General features: G+C 41.8%; 1 pseudogene; it reads right to left on the bottom strand.

Moving 5' to 3' along the window:
- LOC147978988 (uncharacterized) overlaps positions 1-22,408 on the bottom strand; it is a 67,868-nt pseudogene that overhangs the window by 26,342 nt on the left and 19,118 nt on the right.

Below are 22,408 nucleotides of genomic sequence, written 5' to 3'. Positions count from 1 at the left end.
ACTGTGCTCTGATACTCTTGATGCACTATTCTTCATGCTTATTCCTTGTTAAATATTATTGCAAGCATGCTGAATTTCATCAGGCACCATATTTCATCATGCATTTCAAATTCTTCATATTATATGTTAAATGCGTGTATGAATTACAAGATATAGGGGGAGATCTCCATGATTCAACTCTTCAAGTGTGCATTGCTTCAAAAGCAAATTCCTCACTATGCACATCTTCAGGGGGAGTTCTTCTATATCTTGCAATCAAATTCCTCAATATCAGTATTTACACTTCATATGTTTATCCCCATTGAAAACTTAACCTATATTGTCATCAATCACCAAAAAGGGGGAGATTGTAAGTGCATCTAGTGCCCCTTAGTGATTTTTGTGTATTGAAGACTTATAGGTTAAGGGACTAATGCGTGTGTGAGTGTACACACGTCTATAAGTCTAGGAGGAGTTTGATATTTACAGGAAAAGTCGACCCCTAAAAATGAATATCTTCGACTGAAGATTTTGGTATTTCTGAAGACTTTCATGAAGACTTTGAAAGTGAAGAAATTGGTGTGTCCGTGAAGACTTGATATTCATGCGAGAAATATGCAGCTTGAAGACTTTCGTGTACATAGTTTTGTTTTTCTCTTTCTTGAGTCATAGGAAACACCGTACTGTTAAAGGGGGTCGAGGAAATACTAAGGAAAAATTTCCATGTGATGCTCAACTCAAAATCCTACACCTACCAATCCCTTCGAGTGAAGCCATTGGAAATCTCATACAGTTCAGTCAATTTCTTCAGTGACAGAGACGAAGTTCTTCTGGTCTCTGAGAAATTTGTCCTGACTGAGGAGTTAGGAATTCGCCAATGCGGATTGCCTACACAGTGAGGAACATGATAGCCCTGAGGATTTTACTACTCAAAATTCCGGCCGTTGCTGTGCTATGCGCCAGCTGTCCCAAAATATTTATCCACCTAACGGTCATATCATTGAAGGCCATTTATGTCTTATCATGTCGGGCTGTTCCCTAGGCTATAAATAGCCGCCCCCTACAATCACTAGCTGGTTGGCTGCTCCGAGAGAAACTGACACTTGTCATTTGAGAGCAACCCATCCTCCGAGGACTTTGAGCGAAAATCATCAAGTGAGGAAAAACCAAAAACCCAAAACCCAAACACCTACAAACCCCAAGTGATTGAGCATCACTGAAGAGATTGATCTTGAATGGATCCGACGCTTGTTACCTTTGAAGACTGTGCTTCTTCCAGACGGTTAGGCGTCATGGTCTAGAGCATCCAAGAGGAATTGTGGATCGCCGAGTGACCAAGTTTGTGAAGGTTTGGAAGTCGCCTGATGAAAGTGCAACTATCCCTAGGTGGTTTTGGTAATTCATAACAACATATAGCTCATTGAGCTAATGCTATTCCAAGATGATTATTTCAGGAAAGCTCAATGATTGGCATGGCATGGATGGTGAAATTGGAACCCTCAAAATGCTAAGAACAAAGGATTGGCTCAAGCTCAAAAGCTCAAGACTCTTCATTTTATATTTTAGTGATCCAAGATCACATTGAGTCTTTAGGAAAAGCCAATACTATCAAGGAGGGATGAGGTGTTGCTTAATGAGCCTCTTGCTTCATGTGCTTAGTGATATGCTCCAAAACCCTCAACTACTTTCCCATATCCACATATGACCTAAACCCTAAGCCAAACTCGATCCTACCGATTCTTTCTATCCGGCACCACCGAGTTTCACTTGTCATAAGCCACTGCCAAACCCTAGCAATTTGGTTCTACTGATAGGGATCTCGGTCTCACCGAGATGGGATTGTAATCTCTCTGTTTCCTTTTCGTAACTTTTCGGTCTCACCGAAAGAGCGGATCGGTCCCACCGAGATTGGAATGTAAATTTAGTGTTTCCTTTTTGTAACTTTTCGGTCTCACCGAAAGAGCAAATCGGTCCCACCGAGTTTGCCTGACAAACTCTCTGGTTAGCTAATTACCAAAATCGGTCTCACCGAGTTTGTGTAATCGGTCTCACCGAGATTACGTTATTCCCAAACCCTAATCATATCGGTCCTACCGAGTTGCATGTCAGTCCCACCGAAAATCTCTAACGGTCACTAGGTTTACCTTTTCGGTCCGACCGAGTTTGTTGATTCGGTCCCACCGAGATTGGAAAACTGTGTGTAACGGTTGGATTTTGTGTGGAGGCTATATATACCCCTCCACCTCCTCTTCATTCGTGGAGAGAGCCATCAGAACACATACACAATTCCAACTCATATGTTCTGAGAGAGAACCACCTACTCATGTGTTGAGACCAAGATATTCCCTTCCTACCATATGAATCTTGATCTCTAGCCTTCCCCAAGTTGCTTTCCACTCAAACCTTCTTTCCACCAGATCCAAATCCTATGAGAGAGAGTTGAGTGTTGGGGAGACTATCATTTGAAGCACAAGAGCAAGGAGTTCATTACCTACACACCATTTGTTACTTCTTGGAGAGTGGTGTCTCCTAGATTGGCTTGGTGTTACTTGGGAGCCTCCGACAAGATTGTGGAGTTGAACCAAGGAGTTTGTAAGGGCAAGGAGATCGCCTACTTCGTGAAGATCTACCGCTAGTGAGGCAAGTCCTTCGTGGGCGATGGCCATGGTGGGATAGACAAGGTTGCTTCTTCGTGGACCCTTTGTGGGTGGTTGCTTCTTCGTGGACCCTTCGTGGGTGGAGCCCTCCGTGGACTCGCGCAACCGTTACCCTTCGTGGGTGGATCCCTCCATGGACTCGCGCAACCGTTACCCTTCGTGGGTTGAAGTCTCCATCAATGTGGATGTAGGATAGCACCACCTATCCGAACCACGGGAAAAACATCCGTGTCTCCAATTGCGTTTGAATTCTCCAAACCCTTCCCTTTACATTCTTGCAAGTTGCATGCTTTACTTTCCGCTGCCAATATACTCTTTGCATGCTTGCTTGAATTGTGTGATGATTGCTTGACTTGTCCTACAATAGCTAAAATCTGCCAAGAACTAAAATTGGGAAAAGGTTAAGGTTTTATTTGGTCAAGTAGTCTAATCACCCCCCTCTAGACATACTTTCGATCCTACAAGTGGTATCAGAGCTTTGGTCTCCATTTGCTTTGATCTCCATAGCTTTTGGTGGTCATAGCCTTGGTTTCACAACCTAGGAGAGTATGGCGTCTAGCGAGGGAAATTATCACCGTAGAGGTCCTTACTTTGATGGTACTAATTTTGCTAGTTGGAAGCATAAAATAAAAAATGCATATTCTTGGACATAACCCCGTCGTGTGGGCTATTGTGTGTGTTGGTTTGCAAGGTGACTTCTTTGATGGGAAAGAACCAAACCGTGAAGCTACCGCGGATGAGTTGAAGATGTTGCAATACAACGCTCAAGCTTGTGATATTCTCTTCAATGGATTGTGCCCCGAAGAATTCAACAAAATCAGCCGTCTTGAGAATGCAAAGGAAATTTGGGACACTTTGATTGATATGCACGAAGGTACCGACTCCGTCAAGGAATCCAAGTTGGATGTGCTTCAAAGTCAACTTGACAAGTTCAAAATGAAGGATGGTGAAGGTGTCGCTGAAATGTACTCTAGGCTTGCTCTCATCACAAATGAGATTGCCGGCTTAGGAAGTGAAGAGATGACCGATAGATTCATCATCAAGAAGATTCTAAGAGCCTTGGATGGAAAATATGATACCGTGTGCACATTGATCCAAATGATGCCCAATTACAAAGATCTCAAGCCAACGGAGGTGATTGGAAGAATTGTTGCTCATGAGATGTCACTTAAGGATAAAGAGGAACTTCACAACAAATCAAGTGGTGCCTACAAAGCCTCATGTGAAGCCCCTACATCATCAAGTGAGAAACAAAACTTCAATGAAGAATTGAGCTTAATGGTGAAGAACTTCAACAAGTTCTACAAGAGTAGAAGCAAAGATAGAAGCTTCAAGTCAAGGTCCTACAATGACAAAAGATCTTCTAGTCGAGAGCGAAACTGCTACAGTTGTGGAAGACCCGGACACTATTACAATGAGTGTACAGCTCCCTACAAGAGAAGAGAAGATTCTCCAAAAAGAAGAAGCAAAGAATCACCACCAAGAGAGAGAAGGAGTAGAGATGATCGTTATGAACGAAGATACTCACGGAGAAGCAAGGATTCGGAAAGGAAGGAAAAATCGTCAAGGAGCTACACAAAACGAAGACATCAAGCTCATGTTGGTGAATGGGTATCCGGCTCCGGCTCCGACTCCGACAGCCACTCCGAGAGAAGTTATCACTCCGACTCCGAAGATACTCAAGATGAAGGTGTTGCCGGTCTAGCACTTGTGTCAACCAACTCCTACGACATATTTGACTCACCAAATGAAGGAATTGGAAGATGCTTCATGGCCAAAGGTCCTAAGGTAACACACCCCGAGTATGTTGATTTCAATAGTGATGAAGATGACTTGTTAGGTGATGATTTGCTTGTTGACAACTCTAGTGATGAATACTATGATGAAACGTCAATTAATCATGCTAATCAAGATAAAACGAATGACAATGATAAGAAGAAGATTGAGGCTCTAACTAAAGAACTAAACACTCTTAAGTTAGCTCATGAAACTATCTTCGAAGATCATCGAGAACTTTTAAGAGCTCATGAGAAATTACGCATTGAAAAGCTCAATCTTGAGCAAGAGCATGAGTTCTTAAAAGCAATCAATGATGATCTCTGCAAGAAAATTTCTTCTTACATTGCCAAGTGTTTACTCTTATCCACTTACATGCCTCAAGTCAAGTCTAGTAACAAGAACAAGAAAGATTCTTCCTCTAGCAGTAACGATGATCATGCTAAATCCAATATTGTTGCTTCTAGTAGTTCTCTTGATTCCACTAATGATTCTCTTAGCCAAGTTACACTTGAGCAAGAAAATAGCTTATTGAAGGGAATTATAGAGAAAGGAGTGTACAAAAGCCTTGCCGGGAGTAAGCAATTCGAGGAAATTGTGCGCAAGCAAGGAATGCACCGGAAGAATCAAGGTGTTGGTTTTGAACGAAAGTTCAATGCCAATAGAGTTGAGTGGGAAGAAGATCAATACCCCAAGACAAAGTTTGTTCCTCAACAAGAGAAGTATGATACTTCTTTCAAGGGGACACAAGCTCAAGATGATCTTCCACCACAAGACTACAAGCAAAAAGGCAAGGACAAGCTTCAAGAGGAAATTGATGCATTTGAAGAAGCTCCTAAGACCTTAGTCAAGTGGATTCCCAAGACTACTTCAAGTTCCACTTCATCAAGTACGACTACAACTCCAAGGATTCCCATCAAGATGGTGTGGATCCAAAAGAAGAAGAACTAGAGAGTTCTTGAGGGTGACTCTGCCAACATACTTCACTCTTATCATTTTGGCAAGAACAAGTGCAATCAACTTCCACATCTTGCACTAGTTCAAGGAGTCACAAACCCTCTTGTTGGTAAGACAAGGGACAAGGTAACCTAAAAGTTTTCATGGACATCATCTTGTGTGTGCATCACTCTATGTCTATGGATATCCTTGTTTGTTCCTTGTGGGACTAACCCATGTAGGTATTGAAAGTGCAATTCACTCAAATGGATAGCTCCAAGTGATCTACATCAACATTGAGCATCCACATCTTCAACATCTACATGAAGTCATCATCGACAAAACCCGAGGTTAGTTCATCCCTCTAAGGGGGGATATCACATCTAGGGGGAGCTTTACTCTAAGACTTGAGCTAAAGCAACTCTAAAGATGTGAACACAACAATGCTTTATGTAAAAGTGGTAACCCCACTTGAGCTTAAACGATGAATATGACCTATGATCAAGTGTTCTCACTTGACTCCTAAGTCAATATACTCATATATAGATGACCTTGTCATCGCAAATTGCTTGATAGATGCTAGAATTGGTTGTGCATGCCTTGTCACATATTTCATTTGCCATCTTATTGTGTGAGCATGCTGGTTGCATATTTTACTCATTCGAGGACATCCACTTGTTGTTTTGATTGTTTGATTTTATTTCCTTTTGCCAAGTGGATGGACAAGAATGCCTAAGAACCTCCTCTAGCTATCTATGCTTTTCTCGTCTCAAGCTCTATTCATGCTACATCACAAAATTTGATCAAGTCAGATTCGAACCACTCTGTGTGAGGAGCGCTTGGAGTCCCCGATTCGTCATAGACTTAAACTTCCAAAACCTCTTTATGATTCTCGGTCTGACCGATACCCCACTTTCGGTCCTACCGAGATCATTAAGTTGATCTAGGTTTTCGATCTCGGTGCAACCGATTTGAACCTTTCGGTCACACCGAGTTTCAGTAACTGCTTGCAGTTATGAATCTCGGTGCCACCGAGTTGTTCCACTCGGTCACACCGACAGGGTCAGGCTATATATAGTCACGGGCAAAAATTTGGAAATTTCTCCGAACCCCTTCGCCCGCGCGATAGCCTGCTCTGCCAACTTGGTCTCCGGATCGTCTCCTCGCCGCCAGCTGCCTCCAGTCGCTGGTCTCCATCGCCGTCAACGGAATTCTACCCCGCCGTTGCCACCGTAGCGAGTCTCCGCCGAACTAGGGTATGGACTCGATCTTTGTGCTATTCTCCAATCCGATTCTTAGCACATTGTGATCATCATGATTCTTGCCACGATTGAAACACTCCTATCCAGTCAATGCGCTCGTAGATTAGGTTTGATTCGAAAATTTTAGGGTTAGGTTTCCGTCGAAACCATCTCGGACCCACCGAGTTGAAAAACTCGGTCCCACCGATTTGGCTCATGCCATTGCACAAGTGAGACTCGGTCTGACCGAGAATTACTTATCGGTGTGACCGATTTTGGAACTTTGTGAAACCCTAGCAGTCTCGGTGCCACCAAACTGTGACTCGGTCTGACCGAGTTTACTAGTTTAGGTGCCAAAACTGCTTCGGTATCATCGAGTTTAAAAATCGGTAGATCCGAGATGATTTCAGTGGGAAACTAAAACTAAGTTTTTGGATCATTCTTTTGCAAAAATCTCTGCATTTTGTGATGCTCATCCACTCTATCTCATCTATAACCTATTCACAGGGTCAGCAGTCAGAGTTTGCAACATGTCTGATCAGAGTGATAGCCAGAACATGTCAGAGCAGCAAGTGCACATGAGTGAGGGCACTAGTCCCTCCAGCTCTTCAGATGATGGCAGCAGGAGTACCCCAAGCAATTTGCCAAAAGCTGCCACCAGACAAAGGAAGAAGAGAACTTCAGATTCTGAGGATGAAGATTATGTGGCAGAAGAGGAAGCAACTTCCAAGAGAGTTGAGCCAGCACAGGGCACAAAGCCAGGCTTGAAAGTCAAAAGGCCAGCAGGTAGGCAGCCTATGCCAAAGGCCAGAGCTTCAACTCAGATTCCTGAAAAGCCTGCACCCAAAGAGCCAGTTGCTGCTGAAGGAAAGAAAAGGAAGGAAAGGGTCAAGAAGACCATAGCCAGAGTGCTCGGAAAGGCTTCCATCATGGAAGATGAGGAGGAAGAAGAAGAGGTAGCTGCACCAGCACCTAAGGCACCTAAGCTTATGGGTGATGCTATAAGATCAGGGGCTGCCACATCTAAGCCCAAAGAAGCACCCAAATCTGCCTCCAAGCCCAAGTCTGCACCAAATAGAAATACAAGGAGCATACCTGCAACTGAGAAGAACAAGGCCCCAGTGCCTGACACTGCTGAAGAAGATGAGGAAGAGCAAGTACTTAGAAAGCTCAAGCCCAAGATCCCAGACCACAACGATGCTCATCCTGTGGCTGAGGATATGAAGCTCAGGAGAGACTCAGGGCTGAGGAAGTGGAGAGAAGCAGATCCATATGCTTCAAGGAGGAGGACTGCTGTTGACTACAGATTTCACACCAAGGAACAGCAGGACTTCTATGAGACAGTGCTGCTTGATAAGAAGCCAATAGTCTGTGATATGAGATGGGTTGACTGGCAATACATCAAGGACAACAAAGAGTACTACCCTGGAGTGCAGGACAGCTTCAAGGCATGTGGAGTAGAGGACTTTGTTGGGCAGAAGCTCACAAAGTGGAACGAGGAGCTCATTATGCAATTCTACTCCACAGCACATTTTTTTATCCAGATGGCAGGATTGTATGGATGTCAGAAGGAACTAGATATCAGTTAACAGTTGCCGAGTGGGCACAGCTCATTAATGCCCCAGAGGACCAAGCAGATGACTTGGACATTTATGCCAAGAAGATGGACCACAACTCAATGTCAAACATGTACAAGGAGATTCCAAATGAAGCACTTGACACTTTCAAGTTTGGCTCAGTACACTATCTTCTATCAGGGCTGCCAACCATAAATTGGATACTGAGGCACACCTTATTGCCCAAGTATGGAGATCACAAGATGATCAGAGGCCATGCAATCAACTTGCTACATATCTTTGATGTGCCACAGAAGTTCAAGGTGATGAGCCTCATGGTAGAGACAATCAAGAGGACAGCAGCAGACCAGAAGAGGAGCTGTGGATATGCCCCACAGATTCAGGAGCTCATCAACTCCAAGATGGGCACGGGCATATACTTATTGGACAAGGAACACCTGCCCATCCGTCCAGATTTTGAAGATAATCAAGTTGTTATGACTGAGAATGAGCCATCGTCTGCACAAGCACAAGCAAAGAAGGAGAAGGCAAGGAAGGAGAAAGCTGCCAAGATGCCAACTCAAGAGGAGGCATCTGAGTATTTCTTGAAAACCAAACAAGAGCAGCTTGGTTACCTGATTGCATCCACCCTGCGGATTGAGAAAGGACTAGCCACCCTAACTCAGAACCAGGCAAGCCTAGAGAGAATCATGGAACAAAAGTTCTATGACTTGGATGTCAAGGCGACAGAGATTCAGACTGCAGTGGAGCAGCTCCAAGATGACATGCAGGAGAGGAGAGGCAGGACTACAACTGATGCCTTTGCCAGAGTGCCACGAGGTCCGAGGTCGTCTGCAGTGCCAGTTGCTGACACCAGAGCCACCACTTCTGCACCACCTACAGCCTCAGTTCCACCAGCTCCAGCATCTACTTCAGCCTCAACTCCAACCACGTCTACAGAAGGCTTCGTCCTTGGAGTGCTCCGGACTCCACCACCACTAGAAGATCAAGCCTGAGTGTCGACTTAGCACTATGCATTTTCTAGGAACTTTTTGGTAACTTGTTGCCAAAGGGGGAGAAAATGTATAGATCATAGGCTTCGAGAGAGAGAGTGTTGCTTTTTTCTCTCTTGCTTTATTTGGTGGTTTTTCGAACTTTGTTTGCTTTTGTGTGAGATACTATGTCATTGCTCGTGAGACATTGATGATCATGTGTTTGATCATAAGCTACACTTAATGTTTGCTTAATGCTATTATCTTATCTATCTTATGTGATCATTCACTATTCTTGGTGATGAGTGCATGTATTTCATTCTTATCATTTTAAGCGCTCCACCAAGATGTATGTGACATGGAAGAGTAACCCATGACTCTAACTCTTTGTGCATTTGCAGTCCAAAGCAAATTTTAAATATGCACAAATTTAGGGGGAGCTCTTACTTGTCACATACTTCTCAAAGCGACGATATATTTCATGCTTATTATCATTTGTCGAAGCTTTGATCTATATGTTGTCATCAATTACCAAAAAGGGGGAGATTGAAAGTGCAACTATCCCTAGGTGGTTTTGGTAATTCATAACAACATATAGCTCATTGAGCTAATGCTATTCCAAGATGATTATTTCAGGAAAGCTCAATGATTGGCATGACATGGATGGTGAAAGTGGAAACCTCAAAATGCTAAGGACAAAGGATTGGCTCAATCTCAAAAGCTCAAGACTCTTCATTTTATATTTTAGTGATCCAAGATCACATTGAGTCTTTAGGAAAAGCCAATACTATCAAGGAGGGATGAGGTGTTGCTTAATGAGCCTCTTGCTTCATGTGCTTAGTGATATGCTCCAAAACCCTCAACTACTTTCCCATATCCACATATGACCTAAACCCTAAGCCAAACTCGATCCTACCGATTCTTTCTATCCGGCACCACCGAGTTTCACTTGTCATAAGCCACTGCCAAACCCTAGCAATTTGGTTCTACTGATAGGGATCTCGGTCTCACCGAGATGGGATTGTAATCTCTCTGTTTCCTTTTCGTAACTTTTCGGTCTCACCGAAAGAGCGGATCGGTCCCACCGAGATTGGAATGTAAATTTAGTGTTTCCTTTTTGTAACTTTTCGGTCTCACCGAAAGAGCAAATCGGTCCCACCGAGTTTGCCTGACAAACTCTCTGGTTAGCTAATTACCAAAATCGGTCTCACCGAGTTTGTGTAATCGGTCTCACCGAGATTACGTTATTCCCAAACCCTAATCATATCGGTCCTACCGAGTTGCATGTCAGTCCCACCGAAAATCTCTAACGGTCACTAGGTTTACCTTTTCGGTCCGACCGAGTTTGTTGATTCGGTCCCACCGAGATTGGAAAACTGTGTGTAACGGTTGGATTTTGTGTGGAGGCTATATATACCCCTCCATATCCTCTTCATTCGTGGAGAGAGCCATCAGAACACATACACAATTCCAACTCATATGTTCTGAGAGAGAACCACCTACTCATGTGTTGAGACCAAGATATTCCCTTCCTACCATATGAATCTTGATCTCTAGCCTTCCCCAAGTTGCTTTCCACTCAAACCTTCTTTCCACCAGATCCAAATCCTATGAGAGAGAGTTGAGTGTTGGGGAGACTATCATTTGAAGCACACGAGCAAGGAGTTCATTACCTACACATCATTTGTTACTTCTTGGAGAGTGGTGTCTCCTAGATTGGCTTGGTGTTTCTTGGGAGCCTCCGACAAGATTATGGAGTTGAACCAAGGAGTTTGTAAGGGCAAGAAGATCGCCTACTTCATGAAGATCTACCGCTAGTGAGGCAAGTCCTTCGTGGGTGATGGCCATGGTGGGATAGACAAGGTTGCTTCTTCGTGGACCCTTCGTGGGTGGAGCCCTCCGTGGACTCGCGCAACCGTTACCCTTCGCGGGTGGAGCCCTCCGTGGACTCGCGCAACCGTTACCCTTCGTGGGTTGAAGTCTCCATCAACGTGGATGTATGATAGCACCACCTATCCGAACCACGGGAAAAACATCCGTGTCTCCAATTGCGTTTGAATTCTCCAAACCCTTCCCTTTACATTCTTGCAAGTTGCATGCTTTACTTTCCGCTGCCAATATACTCTTTGCATGCTTGCTTGAATTGTGTGATGATTGCTTGACTTGTCCTACAATAGCTAAAATCTGCCAAGAACTAAAATTGGGAAAAGGTTAAGTTTTTATTTGGTCAAGTAGTCTAATCACCCCCCCCCCCTCTAGACATACTTTCGATCCTACACCTGAAGACTTACCACGAGTGATTGGACGAGGTCTGTGTGACCTTAGTTCAAGGAGAATATGGTGAGGACTGGGTGTCTTGGACTAAGTGTCCTTGACTGGGTGTCCGGGACTGTGTGTCCTCGAGTTTAAATACTCAGCCGCTCCAACCAGACGTACAACTGAGACAGCAGTTGGAACTGGTCTACCAAATCATTGTCTTCACCGAGCTTACTGGTTCTATTTCCTCAACTCTTTCATTTCCTCATAACTGTGTTGTATGTTTGTTCATATCTATGTTTGAAGACTATGACTGCAGACTTTCTCGATTTCCTCAGTTCAATTTCTTCAGTCTGTTTGTCTTCATCCTGTGTTATCATGTGATTACGCTTCCTGTACTCTGTGCCTGTCTTCATTTCATCATGATGACTATGCTTGTATTCTGCTGTGTTTACTTTTGAGTACTTATTCCGCTGCTAGTAGTTCTTCGCTAAGGAATTTCCTCACCAGCAAATTCCTCAGTGAAGAATTTCATAAAAATCGCCTATTCACCCCCCCCTCTAGTCGATATAACGCACTTTCAGTTGGCCATGGGGCGAGAGTTCTGGTAGTCTTCCTTTCTGTACATGCCATTTCTTTTCCCCCATTCCTCCACTGACTTGGCTTGTTGATGGAGAATCTCTTCCTTGTATTCTACTATACCCCGAATTAGCTCGCACTGCCATCTCTCTTTGTTTCAGGGCAGCCCGCTTTTTGCGTTCATGAGCAGCCCGCTTCACATACTCTTGTCATCGTGGATTTGCCTTCACAAATTCTTCATATTCTGGCCACTTCGATAGAGTTTGTACACGCCGCATGATGGCACCACCAACATTATGAGCAGAGATAGAGCATCCTGGAAGTATTTCCTTCAAAGCTTGGCAAACATTCTGTGTCATGACGGCATGGAAGCTAGCATGGCTCCCTCCACGGATCCTTGCATTGATCTTCCTTTCTCTATTTCTGATGGGATATGCCACTTGCTTCCGTTGTTGATTGGTCATGTTTGCATCAGTTGCCACTGGGAAGTCAAGACATGCATTGTGAGACCTTTGCCGTCGATGATGACGACGTGCTGGATCAACCGAGCCTTCAAATGATGGTCTTAGTGTTGGCATCGATGAGAACAAAGGATCTGATATTGTAGTAGTTGGATCCACATGACCAGCTTGGAAGTCATCTAAAGTGACAAACACCCCCTGCCACTGGAGCGAGCGTCTATTGCTTGGCTCGCCCACTAGGCATGGTCCAATGGGATTATAGCCCATGGTGGGGATAAATTCAGGTGCATCAACACGAAGTTGGTTTCTTGGACGAGCCGATCCTTCATGTGAGGAAGACTCAGTGTCCTCAGCCACTACACCTTTTCCTTTGTCTGTGAAGCAAGCCCTTTGAGCTGCCCCTACATTGCTTGGGATAAGCTTATGTGAGCTTTCTCCTGACCCTTCGCGTTGGCCGCCCTAAGTTTTGAAGGTGTAAGGGGCACTACAACTTTGGTCGATGTAGTTGAAGCAGATTGTCTTGGCGACGCCACCTTTAGTGATCCCGTCCGTTTTGCAAGAACGGGACACTCTTCGGGTGTCATGCGAACAACCTTTGCTGGTACCTCATGGCTCATGACCTTGGTAGGTGACATCTTTGTGAAACCAGGAGGAACTGAAGTAGATGAAGAAGCTTCGCGTACATGCTGATCCTTAGATGCTCTTGCAGCTGCACGCATCCTTGTCTTTGCTGACTTTCTGAGCACAGGAGTAAACCCCTCCTTCAGTGCAGAGGAGACTTCCTTTTCTTTTGGCCTAGCTGGGGATGCAACCGTTGTTTCCAAACTCTTGCTAACTGCAGCCACAAGCGGACCAATTGGCACATCCAGCCAGAGGTCACCAAAGCGGAGAGTGACAAATTGCTGGACTTGTCCCTCCGTACCTTCAAAATAAAGAAAACCATATATTAGTTTTCTTCATCTTTTTTCTGTATATGCGTACATAATGTTTTATGCTTATGTACTATGGAAATTCATATGTTGGAATTCGAAGATGAGGGGAGAAATATGTCCCACCAAGCGTGCCAGAATCTGATGATGGGAAAATGGCGGGCGTGAGACACGCGTCCACGTCATTGATACAGAGTGAAATTTAAATGCATAAAATAAAAGTAGAATCAAACATTGCAGGTACATTATTTCCAGAACCCTTACATTTACATAAAAATTCTGTTAATTACATCTCCGAAGAGAAAACCCCTGATTAGGAATTCCAACATTTCTATTACATAGGATTACATCACATGCCTATTACAATATGCTACAATAAAATAAAATAAAAGGAATCCTCCTCGCAATCGATGCTAAACTCCGGCCTGGGGGAACTTGAAGTTTATCCGCGTAGGTTTTCTTCAATGGCATTATGTTTGATATTATGTTATATGTTTCTTTACCATGCATGCAACATATTTTGTTCGTGCTTGACTTCATTTATGTTATGGTGTAAATGAAGATTGATTTTGGCGAGGCTTAATCTGGCCCCATATTTGGATGCATATATTTTCAATATTTGTAACTCACGTCATGGAATTCATATAGGAGAACCCATGCTTAGAACAAAAGTTTAGTTTGGTTTGCTTGATGGTATATGTCGTGGAATTCGTTTGAAAGAACCCACGCCATAATACAATTTTTATTATGCCATGGGATTCATGAGAGAACCCATGTCATATGGTATTTTGCATTTTGTTGACTTATGCCACGGAATTCATCCTCGTGAGAAGAAAGAACCCATGCTTAGAGCATTTTATGTGTCCCCCAATCACGACATGTCTACGTGAAGAAAAATATGCATACTTGATTTGAACCACATGGCCAAAACTAAGGACATATCTACATGAAACATGCGAATCCCCGATTTCATGTAGTTTCTAGATTCCTCGATCCGAACCCAAAAGGGCCGAACCTAAGGGCATGATTTTATGGGTTTATATTCCTTGATCCGAACCAAAAGGCCGAACCTAAGGGAATGATTTCGTTGTATGCATATTCCTCGATCCGAACCAAAAGGCCGAACCTAAGGGGCATAATTTCATGATATACATATTCCTTGATTCGAACCACAAGGCCGAACCTAAGGACAATGTTTTATGAATTATATTCCTTGATCCGAACCAGAATGGCAGAAACTAAGGATATGATTTCATGATATGTATTTCCCTTGATCCGAACCAAAATGGCCGAAACTAAGGACATGATTTCATGATATGTATTTTCCTTGATCCGAACCAAAATGGCCGAAACTAAGGACATGATTTCATGATATGTATTTTCCTTGATCCGAACCAAAATGGCCGAAACTAAGAACATGATTTCATGGTATGTATTTTCCTTGATCCAAACCAAAATGGCCGAAACTAAGGACATGATTTCGTTGTATGCATATTCCTCGATCCGAACCAAAAGGCCGAACCTAAGGGGCATAATTTCATGATATACATATTCCTTGATTCGAACCACAAGGCCGAACCTAAGGACAATGTTTTATGAATTATATTCCTTGATCCGAACCAGAATGCCAGAAACTAAGGATATGATTTCATGATATGTATTTCCCTTGATCCGAACCAAAATGGCCGAAACTAAGGACATGATTTCATGATATGTATTTTCCTTGATCCGAACCAAAATGGCCGAAACTAAGGACATGATTTCATGATATGTATTTTCCTTGATCCGAATCAAAATGGCCGAAACTAAGAACATGATTTCATGGTATGTATTTTTCTTGATCCGAACCAAAAGAATGGCCGAAACTAAGGACAATATTTCATGAAGTGAGGGAGAGAGAATCCTTGGTCCGAACCAAAATGGCCGAAACTAAGGACGAGAGTTCATGGATGAGGACAAAAGATTCCTTGATTCGAACCAAACGGCCGAAACTAAGGGTATGAGGGTAGTATCATATCTCACCTTATTCCTTCTTGGAACCAACCAAGATTCCTCCCCTTGCTTCCTTTTCTCACGGTGTGCTTTTTTGTGTAGTGTGATGTGTAGTAGAATATTGCTACTAGAGAGGAGGGAAGGAGACCGGAGAACCAAGGAGTAAAATGAGCCGAACCCCTAGAGTAGCCAAGGAGCCTTGTATTTATAGGAGGAGGAGTGCAGCATCAGAAATCCAATCGGTGGGACGTGCCCGCGTTCTCCACCTCGTGGGATCGTGTGAGATCATGGGACGTGGGCTGCCTCTTTTACTTATTTGTTTAATCATTAATTGGTGCAACCAATAGTTTGACTGGTGGGATAGCTGAACTCTTTCTTTTTCTAATCAACTAATCAAAGTATGGGCCTTGGCGTCACCCACTTGCATGTCATCTAGCATATTTTAATGGGCTGGCCTTAATCGGCCATTAGTTAGCGGCTCATTAAGGTAGACGTACACGTTAATTATTTTTGGATGAAACTTACGGTCCAGCCTTATATGGATATTTGTTATTTGACAAAGTACACCATGCGTATATTTCATTTGCGTGATGTATTTCTTTTGTTCATGCGTCGCTTCAATATTTCACCTCGTCAATGGAAGCCGAACATTTATCATATAGTCAGTCAACATTCTCGTGATATTTGCGTCTTTTCTGGCAATTTTATGTTTGTATTTTCGCCATTAGTAGCAGCGTGCATTATCGACATTTGAAAATATGTCGCACGCCTATCTTGTCATTCCTCATTTTGAGCGATTGATTATCCTTTTTTAATTGATTATCCTTTTTTGCCGTTTTGCATTTATATTTTATGTGATTCGTGCCTTTTTAATTTAACGTGATCAAAATCTATGTCAAACGGATTTTTGCCGTCTTGCATTTATATTTTATGTGATTCATACATTTTAATTTATTGTGGTTAAAATCTATGTCAACACCTCATCTATAACGTAAGGCCCTTTCCATTTAGAGAGGAGTTTTCCTGCAAAAAATCTTAAACGAGAGTTGAATAACAACACATAATCACCTACATTAAACTCACGCTTTTGTATCCTTTTGTCATGCCATCTTTTAACTTTTCTTTAAACAGTTTGGCATTCTCATAAGCCTGGGTTCTCCATTCATCAAGTGAGCTAATGTCAAATAGCCTCTTCTCACCGGCAAGTTTGAAATCATAATTGAGCTCTTTAATGGCCCAATATGCCTTATGTTCTAATTCGAGAGGTAAGTGACATGCTTTTCGATAAATTATTTTATATGGAGACATACCCATAGGATTTTTATATGCAATTCTATACGCCCATAATGCATCATCAAGTTTCTTGGACCAATTCTTTCTAGATCTATTAGCAGTCTTTTGCAAAATTAATTTGAGCTCTTTATTACTCAGTTCTAGTTGACCACTAGACTATGGGTGATATGGAGATGCAATTCTATGATTAACATCATACTTAGCAAGCATTTTACGAAAGGCACCATGAATAAAATGTGAACCACCATCAGTCATTAAATATCTAGGAACTCCAAACCTCAGAAAAATAACTTCTTTAAGCATCCTAATAGAGGTGTTATGATCAGCACTACTAGTTGGAATAGCTTCTACCCACTTAGTAACGTAATCAACAGCAACTAAAATATGTGTATACCCATTAGAGGAAGGAAACGGTCCCATATAATCAAAGCCCCAAACATTAAATGGTTCAATAACAAGTGAATAGTTCATGGGCATTTCTTGATGTCTACTAATATTACCAATTCTTTGACATTTATCACAAGACAAGACAAACTTACGGGCATCTTTGAAGAGAGTAGGCCAATAAAAACCGGATTGCAATACCTTATGTGCAGTTCTATCTTCAGCATGGTGTCATCCATAATCCTCGAATTGACACTTGCGTATGATCTTTTCCTATTCATGCTCAGGTACACAACGTCTAATAACACCATCTACTCTTGTTTATAAAGGTGTGGGTCATCCCAGAAGTAATGTCTTAAATCATAGAAAAACTTTTTCTTTTGCTGGTATGTGAAACTAGGTGGTATAAATTTAGCAACAATGTAATTAGCATAATCAGCATATCATGGAGCAGTACGAGAAGCATTTATGATAGGTAATTGTTCATCAGGAAAGCTATCATCAATAGGTAATGGGTCATTAAGAAAATTCTCTAACCTAGACAAGTTGTTTGCAACGGGGTTCTCAGCTCCCTTTCTATCAATAATATGCAAATCAAATTCTTGTAGTAGGAGGACCCATCTAATAAGTCTAGGTTTAGCATCTTTCTTTTCCATAAGATATTTAATAGTACCATGATCAGTGTGAACAGTTACTTTAGAATCAACAATGTAAGGTCTGAACTTATCACAAGAAAATACAACTGCTAAAAATTATTTTTCAGTAGTAGCATAATTTCTTTGGGCATTGTCTAGAATTTTACTAGCATATTGGATAACATTTAATTTCTTATCAACTCTTTGTCCTAGAACAGCACCTACAGCATAATCACTAGCATCACACACAATTTCAAAGGGTAAATTCCAATCAGGTGGCTGAACAATAGGTGCAGAAATCAAGGCTTTCTTAAGTATTTCAAATGCTTCTACACAATCATCATCGAAGACAAAAGGAACATCTTTTTGTAAGAGATTAGTCAGAGGCCTAGAAATTTTAGAGAAGTCCTTAATGAACCTCCTATAAAAACCGGCATGACCAAGGAAACTTCTTATACCTTTAATGTCCCTAGGACACGACATCTTTTCAATAGCATCAACTTTGGCTTTATCAACTTCAATACCCCTTACGGAAATTTTATGCCCCAAGACAATATCTTCATTGACCATAAAGTGGCACTTCTCCCAATTCAAGACAAGATTAGTTTCTTCACATCTCTGCAAAACTCGGATAAGGTTGCTTAAGCAATCATCAAAAGAAGTTCCATAAATGGAGAAATCATCCATGAAAACCTCAACAATCTTTTCACAAAAGTTAGAGAATATAGCAGTCATACATCTTTGAAAGGTAGCAGGTGCATTGCATAAACCAAAAGGCATACGTCTATAAACAAAGGTATAGAAAGGGCAAGTAAAAGTGGTCTTTTCTTGATCCTCTTTGACACGGGTATTTGAGAGAAACCAGAATAACCGTCTAGAAAGCAAAAATGTGTATGTTTGGATAATCTTTCTAGCATTTGATCAATAAAAGGTAAAGGGTAATGATCCTTTTTGGTGGCTTTATTTAATTTGCGGAAATCAATTACCATTCTATAACCTGTAACAATTCTTTGTGGGATCAATTCATCTTTATCATTAGGAACAACAGTAATACCTCCCTTCTTAGGGACACAATGGACGTGACTTACCCACTGACTATCAGCAACGGGATAAATTATACCTGCCTCTAGAAGCTTTAGTATTTCTTTTCTTACCACTTCCTTCATCTTAGGATTTAACCTTCCTTGGTGATCCACAACCTGTTTAGCGTCTTTCTCCAATTTTATTTTGTGCTGGCATATAGTGGGACTAATGCCCTTAAGATCATCAAGAGTATATCCAATAGCAGCACGGTGCTTCTTCAGAGTTTTCAATAATTTCTCTTCTTCCTGCTCTGAAAGGTTAGCACTAATAATAACACGGTATCTTCTTTTCATCAAGATAAGCATACTTAAGAGTATCAGGTAATGGTTTAAGCTCAAACACGGGATCACCCTTGGGTGGTGGAGGGTCCCCTAGAATTTCAACAGGCAAGTTGTGTTTCAAAATAGGTCCCTGTTTAAAGAATACTTCATCTATTTCCCTTCTTTCATTCATAAACAAATCATTTTCATGGTCTAGCAAATATTGTTCTAAAGGATCATTAGGAGGCACGGAAATAGAAGCAAGACCAATAATTTCATCTTTATTAGGCAATTCTTTATCATGGGGTTGTCTACGAATTTTCGCAAAATTAACTCATGAGACATATCCCCTAAACCAATAGTAACAACATCCTTTTTGTATTCAAGAAGGGTCTTCCAAATATAATGGGACAAAAGTTATCTTGTGGGGAACTAAGAACAAGAAAATCAGTGGGATATTTAACTTTCCCACACAAGACTTCAACATCTCTAACAATCCCAACTGCTGAAATAGTGTCTCTATTGGCAAGCTTAATTGTAACATCAATTTCCTCTATCTCAGCAGGTGCAATATCGTGCATAATTTCTTTGTATAAGGAATGAGGTATTGCACTTGCACTAGCACCCATATCACACAAGCCATGATAACAATGATATCCTATTTTAAAAGAAATAACAGGCATGCCTACAATAGGTCTATGTTTATTTTTAGTATCGGGTCTAGCAATTCTAGCAGCTTCATCACAGAAGTAAATAACATGCCCATCAATATTATCTGCCAAGAGATCTTTAACCATAGCAACACTAGGTTCAACTTTAATTTGCTCAGGGGGTATAGGTGTTCTAGTGTTACTCTTACGAACCACAGTTGAAGCTTTAGCATGATCCTTTATTCTAACAGGGAAAGGTGGTTTGTCAATATAAGCGGTGGGAACAATAGGATCAACATTATAAGTGATAGTATTTTCTTCAACTTTAATAGGTGCAACTACTTTTACTTCAATGGGAGGATTATACTTAAACCACTTCTCCTTAGGGAGATCAATATGAGTAGCAAAAGATTCACAAAAAGAAGCTACTATCTCAGAGTCAAGTCCATATTTAGTGCTAAATTCACGGAAAACATCGGTGTCCATAAAAGATTTAACAAAATCAAACTTAGGTGTTATACCTGACTCCTTACCTTCGTCGAGATCCCAATATTCAGAGTTGCGTTTAATAATTTCCAATAAATCCCATTTGAATTCAATAGTCTTCATCATAAAAGAGCCAGTACAAGAGGTATCGAGCATGGAGCGATTGTTGAGAGAAAGTCGAGCATAAAATTTTTGAACAATAATTTCTCTTGAGAGCTCATGATTGGGGCATGAATATAACATTGACTTAAGCCTCCCCCAAGCTTGAGTGATGCTTTCTCCTTCGCGAGGCTAAAAATTATATATATATATATATATATATATATATATATATATATATATATAATTGTGATCACGATGAACAAGATGCATAGGATAAAACTTCTAATGAAACTCCAATTTCAATCGGTTGTAGTTCCATGATCCCATATCATCACATAGCCTAAACCATGTCAATGACTTTCCCTTCAAAGATAAAGGGAAGACCTTCTTATTGATAACATCCTCGGGCATACCTGCAAGCTTAAATAATCCACAAACTTCATCCACATAGATTAGGTGCAAATCGGGATGTAATGTTCCATCACCTGTGAAAGGATTAGCTAGCAGTTTCTCTATCATACCCGAAGGAATTTCAAATTAAACATTTTCAGTAAGTTCAGTAGGTTGAGGAGCAACTCTTTTCTCTACTGGTCGGGGTGAAGATACCCCGAACAAGCCCCTCATAGGATTATGTTCCATAGTAACAAGTGACAGTAAATTTCAGCACACTATATAAATTTTTCCTTACCAAATTCCACCTACCAAAGGTGCTTCAATCCCCGGCAACGGCGCCAGAAAAGAGTCTTGATGACCCACAAGTATAGGGGATCTATCATAGTCCTTTCGATAAGTAAGAGTGTCTAACCCAATGAGGAGCAGAAGGAAATGACAAGCAGTTTTCAGTAAGGTATTCTCTGCGAGCACTGAAATTATCGATAACAGATGGTTTTGTGATAAGGTAATTTGTAACGAGTGACAAGTAATGAAAGTAAATAAGGTGCAGCAAGATGGCCCAATCCTTTTTGTAGCAAAGGACAAGCCTGGACAAACTCTTATATGAAGGAAAACGCTCCCGAGGACACATGGGAATTATCGTCAAGCTAGTTTTCATCACGCTCATATGATTCGCGTTCGTTACTTTGATAATTTGATATGTGGGTGGACCGGTGCTTGGGTGCTGCTCTTCCTTGGACAAGCATCCTACTTATGATTAACCCCTATTGCAAGCATCCAGAACTACAAAATAAGTATTGAGGTAAACCTAACCACAACATGAAACATATGGATCCAAATCAGCCCCTTACGAAGCAATGCATAAACTAGGGTTTAAACTTCTGTCACTCTAACAACCATCTTCTACTTATTACTTACCAATGCCTTCCTCTAGACCCAAACAATGGTGAAGTGTCATGTAGTCGACATTCACATAACACCACTAGAGGAAAGACAGCATACATCTCATCAAAATATCAAACGAATACCAAATTCACATGACTACTTATAGCAAGACTTCTCCCATGTCCTCAGGAACAAACGTAACTACTCACAAATCATATTCATGTTCATAATCAGAGGGGTATTAATATGCATAAAGGATCTAAACATATGATCTTCCACCAAATAAACCAACTAGCATCAACTACAAGGAGTAATCAACACTACTAGCAACCCACAGGTACCAATCTGAGGTTATGGGACAAAGATTGGATACAAGAGATGAACTAGGGTTTGAGAGGATATGGTGCTGGTGAAGATTGACCCCCTCCCGATAAGAGGATCGATGGTGATGACGATGATGATGATTTCCCCCTCCCGGAGGGATGTTTCCCTGGTAGAACAGCTCCGCCGGAGCCCTAGATTGGTTCCATCAAGGTTCCGCCTCGTGGCCGCGGTGTTTCGTCCCGAAAGCTTGCTTATGATTTTTTTTCTCGGACAAAAGACTTCATATAGTAGAAGATGGGCACCGGAGGCCTGCCAGGAGGCCCACGAGACAGGGGGCGCACCCAGGGGGTAGGGCGCGCCCCCCACCCTTGTGGACAAGGTGTGGGCCCCCTCTGGTTGATTCCTTCTCCAGTATTTTTTATATATTCCAAAACGTGCCTCCGTGAAGTTTCAGGACTTTTGGAGTTGTGCAGAATAGGTCTCTAATATTTTCTCCTTTTCCAGCCCAGAATTCCAGCTGTCGGCATTCTCCCTCTTCATGTAAACCTTGTAAAATAAG

This window comes from Triticum urartu, chromosome 3A (assembly GCF_056163025.1).
Source record: "Triticum urartu cultivar PI428250 chromosome 3A, HENAU_Tu73, whole genome shotgun sequence".
NCBI lineage: Eukaryota > Viridiplantae > Streptophyta > Magnoliopsida > Poales > Poaceae > Triticum > Triticum urartu.
This window is presented reverse-complemented; position numbering and strand designations above follow the sequence as displayed.